Here is a 7,720-nt window from a genome sequence, read left to right on the forward strand (position 1 = left end):
GAAGTTTTGGAAATCCGTTTTTGTTTAATTTCAGCCTTGTTTGAGGTGATACTGAAAAAAGAAGAACACTTTCTCATGGCCACTTTTTGCCCTCTATCGAATGGCATAATCAATTTTTATATATAACCTTTCGTCTCTCCAGGACCATCATCAACTTCAGTTTTTTAAATACGACCCTAATAATTTTATTACATTTTTTGCAAGCCTTCATGACCCCCAATACTGTACTGCCTCAGCCCGAACCAGATTCAGACGTTTTGTCTCGAAAAATTCATCTTCAGTGTATTCTATCTAAATTTTTTATTTAGATTTCTTTGTTTATTGAATTATCGCACACTGTAAGTGTCGTTAGACCCTGTGAGACCCCTGCTAGCTTGTAACTCTTACCGTTTTCAAAATCCCTGTAGTGAGAAGCGAATTTGTAACAGCCTGTATACCACCATCTTTTGATCTATAAATTGATCGTTTCTTGTATTTTAATACCAATTCTACCAGCTTTCTTTTATACCCGATGCCTTCATACTCAAGCTTTGGACACAAATAGCAATTTTTCTCAGTATTTAACATTTTGCTACAGAGCCTTCATAAATGTTTACAAGCCACGTGACCGTCCAGCTTAGGCAACCAACATCGCAGGGCTGGTACTGGTGCCTAACAAAATATCCCTAAATCTTACGTTACCAATATTAATGATTCGTTTACAATGAACTATNTCAGTGAACCTGTATATTATATTAAGTTGCAAGGAAAAGTTGCTGATAGGAATTGTAAAAATACTAGAGATATACATACATTTCTCTAAAAAGATTTAAGTGTTTAGGCAGCTATAAATTAATTATTATGGAGTGAATATACAGGCTGTTACAAATTCGTTTCTCACTACAAGGATCTCGGAAACGGTAAGAAGTACGAAGTAGTTTAAATGGGGTGGGGGCAAAGTTGCGTAATCAGGGAACCAACATTATCCTCTAAAAATTCAAGGCTAACATGATTAGTTTTCGAAATATTTGAAAAAAACCGAAGTTTTGGAAATCCGTTTTTGTTTAATTTCAGCCTTGTTTGAGGTGATACTGAAAAAAGAAGAACACTTTCTCATGGCCACTTTTTGCCCTCTATCGAATGGCATAATCAATTTTTATATATAACCTTTCGTCTCTCCAGGACCATCATCAACTTCAGTTTTTTAAATACGACCCTAATAATTTTATTACATTTTTTGCAAGCCTTCATGACCCCCAATACTGTACTGCCTCAGCCCGAACCAGATTCAGACGTTTTGTCTCGAAAAATTCATCTTCAGTGTATTCTATCTAAATTTTTTATTTAGATTTCTTTGTTTATTGAATTATCGCACACTGTAAGTGTCGTTAGACCCTGTGAGACCCCTGCTAGCTTGTAACTCTTACCGTTTTCAAAATCCCTGTAGTGAGAAGCGAATTTGTAACAGCCTGTATACCACCATCTTTTGATCTATAAATTGATCGTTTCTTGTATTTTAATACCAATTCTACCAGCTTTCTTTTATACCCGATGCCTTCATACTCAAGCTTTGGACACAAATAGCAATTTTTCTCAGTATTTAACATTTTGCTACAGAGCCTTCATAAATGTTTACAAGCCACGTGACCGTCCAGCTTAGGCAACCAACATCGCAGGGCTGGTACTGGTGCCTAACAAAATATCCCTAAATCTTACGTTACCAATATTAATGATTCGTTTACAATGAACTATGACAAGTCGTTACGTCTACATTCAAAATAATGCGATCGTTAAATAGAATCTCGTGAAAAATTATACGTGTCACTACCTGTGAAACAGAATGTTGTCTTTTAATGTAATCTTGAGCTTATTGTTTTAACCGAAATTTAATCGACCTATTCTCATTCACAATTTAAGTATTGGATACCATTTTCCGAAATTAAAATGGTCGTCCTGTTATATACATTTGGATTGAAAACGCTAACAGGAAATACCAGTTCGTTACATGTGCAAGCCTATCAAACGTAGTATAGAATCAGTTATTCGAGTAACCAGTAGAACAATAGTGTGATGAAATCGGCAAAGAGCAATTGTCATTTATTCAAACATCACTTTTCAACAAAGCTCATCAGAAATAATGGTTTCAGCGGAACCCCCGTCGTTTTACGCCGACTTCCTCATTACAAATAATTCTTGCGCACCAGAATAAGCAATAATTATTTCCATTTTATTTGCCTCGGTGGCCGTGAAACTGCATCGGGCGCGATAGCCTGTAACCCCCACCGTATTCGCAGCGATGATGAATCTCAAGCCCGTGATATGCATCTCAGATGAAGGTGGCTTCCTTTGTTTTCCTTTTCTCTTCAAGATCATAACATTATATACATAACACAAACTTCTCTCTGTATACAAAGAGAGTATAACAGCTTTCGTTGTAAAACTAGGTTGACAACAATAACTGATTTGTGTCATTAGATATGTTCCTTACTTAGTTTTGACCTACTTTTCCTCTTATGGACGAAGCAGATAAGCACATCGATATTTTCAGTATTTAGTATTTTCTTATAACAAATAATTTGCTCATATACAGGGTGTCCCAAAAGTGACGCCCGTCTTTCTGGGATTTGATTAAGAAGACAAAAACAAATTGAAAATCAGATTGGAAAATTTTCCGCTTGTTTTTCTTTGTTGAGTTATTCAAAAATTATTCAAAAAACTAAAAATGTGAAAATCCATTTTTTTTTTTCATCTCAAAACTGAGGTCTGTGCATATGGGGATCAAGACAAATAGTAGGTAAGTATAGTTTCCGATTGTCGGGTGTACCTGGGTGGAAGGAATTATTTTAATCTGAAAAGGATAGAGAAAAACATTTTATTAATAAAACAGTTTTATAAAATGGACAGGAAAAAACTTATAAACTAAAACCATAATGTGCTTAAATAATAGAAATAGTTTTTACAAAAGGTGTTCAAATAAGTTGCCTTCTACTTCAAGACAAAGATTATCACGATTCAATATTGAAGCATGAACTCTTTGTAGCATCTCTTGGTCTATTAACGCGACAGCAGTGTGTATACGAGCTACTACACTTTCTGGATTTACAACAGGTTTGCTGTAAATCTTTTCTTTTAAAGAACCCCACAAGAAAAATATAGGGGATTCAGATCTGGTGATCTAAGAGGCCATGGTCAGCTCTTGCATCTGTCTGGAAAGTCCATAATTCCATACCCCTATACCATAATGTGATAGAGTTCTATCGTGTTTAAATCAATAATTTAGTCTAACTGCTAATGGTAAGTTTTCATTTAAAAACATAGCTGCAGTAAATACAGCTCTGAACTACATAATTATTTAATAACCCAGCCCAAATGTTTATTTTAATTTTTTTGAATAATTTTTTTGAGAAACTCGACAAAGAAAAATAATCGGAAAATTTTCCAAACTTGATTAATGATTTGTTTTTGCCCCCTTAACCAAAACCCAGAAGGACGGACATCACTTTTGGGACACTCTGTATAAGATGGTGCAACCTTAAAGTATATATTGAAATTGAATTGTTTATACATATAGCAAATGCTGTAAATCAAAATTGTAAATACAAATAATCGAAAAAAATCACATTATTTTACAGAAACCTGAAAGACCTTTTAAAGTGCACATCTATAAAAACTTAAAATAGGCCCCATCGTTTCTGAAATATTCTGAAAAAAAAAATTAAAATTTGACATTTCTTATTTCTTACATACCTTTTTAATTACTCAAAATATGCGTAATGCAATTTTATGCATAAACATATATACAGTGTGTCTCATAAAATTTGATACTTGAAACATGCAGGGTATCAGACGAAAAAATTTGTTTTTCTTATTTTTAAATAACCTTTACAAAATTAGAGACATGGGATTTGGACGATCTTTGAGGAGACCAATTCAAATCCGATAAAAATTTTGCTAACACATATTTTTAAAATGTCATAACTTTTTGCTCCTCAGTATATATGCCTCTCTGATATTTCATATTCAATTTTTTTTCATTTTCCAACGTTTTCTACCATTCCCATTTATAGTAGTAGGTCCCTTATTATTCATATTTGCAAAATTGGATTTCTTAAAAATATTGGGAAATAATTAATTTAATACCACTCTGTATAAGACAAACCTAACTGGAATATACATTTTTATATTTATGAGATATTTATAATTTTAGGCAGAAGGGAGAAATAAAGAGAGTCACAATTTTATTATCTGCAGGTCTGCCAAAGCACAAATTAGTTACTAAAGCTAGAACAAAAAGTTATTTAACAGATATAGTAATTACTTAAAAGATAAATTTGTTTCTATTTAATAAATTACATAGTGTTTGCATCAATTTTGAACTGCTAATAATTAAATTCCAAATATCTATAAATCTCAATATTCTCGTATTTTTAATTGAATTATAAAAAATCGTTAATGTAAGTATAACTCCTGTTTATTCCACTTTATTTACATATTGCATTATATTGCAATGATTATGTTTAATTAAAATTATAAATAAAAATATTCATCCACTATGCATCCCTGGTGGGGATCGAACCCACGACCTTTGGATTAGAAGTCCAACGCGCTATCCTCTGCGCTACAGGGACGTTGTTAGCAATTTCGGCTGTGCTCTTTACACGGCCCAATATATAGTTAGTTACATTTATTTATTTCTACTAATTTTCGAGTCATCCAATACGTATAATTTGTTCTGTTAATAAAGAAAAACATTCAGTTAAACTGTGATAAATACTTAATTGTTATATTTATGTTCCCTAAATTTCTGTAGGTATTAAATACATTGAAAATATATTCCTATATACAGAGTATTTTATCAGAAATTGCTTAGCAGGTTATTAAGAAATTCTGATATCAAAATACTATTAATTTTGTACTTATCGGTAGATGAACATGTTACTGATGGCATAAATATACCTAGGCATATATTTATAATTTGAATAAAAAATAAAGAAATTATACTGAAATTTAAATAAAATTAATACATCTGCTAATAGAAAGTAAAAAAACCTAATCGTTTCCGATTAAACGAAATTTCATCATTAAATTCATTTAATTCATTAAAAACGGACACCAACTAGAAGTTTGTGTTTTCTTGAGAACAATTTTATTCAAATTTTGTACATTCCAATACTTAGTAAATATTTTCTTAAATTTGTATTTACTTGGATGCTCCATTATAATAATTTATCAAATAGTGTGATTTGTATGCCAATATGGTCAAATATTGAGTGCGATATTTTACTCAAAGGTAGGTATAAGATATAATTTCTGGCAGATCGAAATGTCTTTAGTAATTCTATATAATACACAACCCAACTATTATATATTTGTGAGCAGTAAATATACATTAAAATCAATTCAAGTTGACAAAAAAATTGCAGATAAGATTTACCAGAAGTATTTCGAAACAAGAATTTTATCTTGATTGATAATAAAAAAATCCGATTCCTCTTATTCTAAATTAATGTGTTCCTATTCTTGTTTAAACCATGTTAAGTCGTAGTAGTAGTAGTACAAAATAAATATAATGTAATAATAGCAGTACCTACTGTAATAACAGTAGTAGTCAAATTTCAAGTACTTGAAATGTCAGATTGTTCTTCAAGATAATTTATTTTTTATAATTTTATATAAAATTAAGATATAACAGACCTATAAAAATGTTTGTATTAAATCCTAAAGTATAATATATCAAAATGTAAAAGTAAAAAATAGGAAATAAGCAGTAGTAACCTATATTATATTAGTACGCGGTGATACGCATTGCAGTAGAAGAAATAGGTTAAATCTGTAGTCAAGTCATGTGCCGCTGTATGCTCAAAATACATAATGCTACTGACTGCCATAAAAACACGTGCTATACATTCGACCAAGCAAAGTGTCAAACTCACTCACACATGCACAAATGACAATGAAATCCACGGTCAACGTCTCCCAGCAAAAATCTGGATTGTTCACAATGTTCACCCGGCATACCAGGCCGACAGGACAGGCATTAGGGTGCCGGTAGATAAGTATCTAATAAATTGATTGATGCGAAGCCTCAGATCAGAGGCAGACATGTCCATATTATTGTACAATGACATGGGTAGTGAGATTACTAAAATGTGAAGTGTTAGTAAAAATAGCATCTATTAAAAACTTCATCTATTTTAAATATATCCCTTTGACCTCGGTAAATGTTTTTGAAATGTGTATTTACCGGAGATTCATATTGTCATGATGGCTTCTAACACATCCATTGCCTAATGTGGTGTGGTACCTTTAACATACTAACTCTAGAAAACCATCTTTCGGCAGAGAGAAAGATACTACTTGACAAAAAATTAGCACTGTTACTAAGTTAAAACATCTTTTTAAACTAATCTAAATGACGACTTCATCAAAACAAATAATTGTATACAGATTTACTTTAAGTACTACTAATACAAAACTGTTTTGGATTAAAAATGACAAAAGAAAATTTTACTTAAAAATTGATTCAAGGATATAACATTGTTTCTGTCAATATGATGTAATTTTAGAATTAACTAGCAAGTTTTTTGCTATACATATACTAACATAAATGCCACGTGGTATGAAGAATAGTTAATTTTTAACGATCGTGCAAAAAAATATTGATTTCGGTACTACTTTGAATATCAAAAAAATTGTCATTATATATGGATATATATGATTATGGACATACTTATACTATTATTTACATCTATTTTTTAAAATCAATGTCTGTTGTTTACTTTGTTTTTACTCGTATGTAGTGATTCAACTTTTTTTAGTCTACTTTGAATATTTTAATAACAAACTAGCAACCCGCCCCCCGGCTTCGCACGGGCTTATATAAAATAGCTTATGTTACTCCGAGGAGATGTAGCTTTCGGTAAAATAGGGTTGTTGACCAAATTTTGAAAAGTAGATAATATAATTCTACACGTACTAATTAATGTGTATGCACAATTAGAGATTGAGAGATGCGTCGGAACAGTTTTAAAATAATTATTTAAAACCGATTTTTTTATAATATTTCAAAACGGCTGTGACGTCATAAGGGGCACCTTGTAGTGAAATTATGTGTAGATGATTGCGTGAAGGAAAAAAATTGGAGGAAGAAGATGATCTGTCAACACTGTCAGTAATGTTAGTCTGTCAGTGATATTGTTGCATAAAATATTTTCAAGTCTACAAGTTATTTTCTTAATTTTCGAATTCCTTTATTAAGTAAAATTATTATTTAGTAATAATCATTTAATATCTTCCTTCCCTTAGAATTAAAGCAGAATGTGTGAAACGGGATTTGTGAAAGCTACTTCGCAAATTTTACCGAAAATTGATATTTTTATGATCATGAATTGAATTTTTAAAAAGAGACGACCGTTTTAATATTGGCGAAATCAGAGGTATAAAAGCAGTCAGGTAAGGATTAACATATTTAATGAATGATTTTATTGTGTTTATTTATAATATAAATAATAAATATAAATACCTATTTATTTACGGAAAATTATAGTGCAGTTCGGGAGTCTTATGGAGATAATGCAATTGGCTATGTGGAATGTGGAATGTGGAACAAAACACCACTTAAATTTTGTTGAATCCATTACAATCAGGAAATTAATAATAACTATCACAAATACTCTTAATTGATAGACTGCTGTCACTAGTGTCACTACTGTCACTTTTGTTTAAAAAACAGGAAACAGGG

The 7,720-nt window shown here is 31.2% G+C and overlaps 1 non-coding gene across 1 annotated transcript; it reads right to left on the reverse strand.

The window, feature by feature from the left end:
- Window positions 1-4,534: 4,534 nt before the first annotated feature.
- Trnar-ucu lies at window positions 4,535-4,607 on the reverse strand. Its single transcript has one exon. It is a non-coding gene; the product is annotated as a tRNA-Arg (tRNA).
- Window positions 4,608-7,720: the final 3,113 nt, after the last annotated feature.

The sequence above is a fragment of the Anoplophora glabripennis genome, unplaced genomic scaffold (genome assembly GCF_000390285.2).
Source record: "Anoplophora glabripennis isolate ALB-LARVAE unplaced genomic scaffold, Agla_2.0 scaffold298, whole genome shotgun sequence".
NCBI classification, from domain to species: domain Eukaryota; kingdom Metazoa; phylum Arthropoda; class Insecta; order Coleoptera; family Cerambycidae; genus Anoplophora; species Anoplophora glabripennis.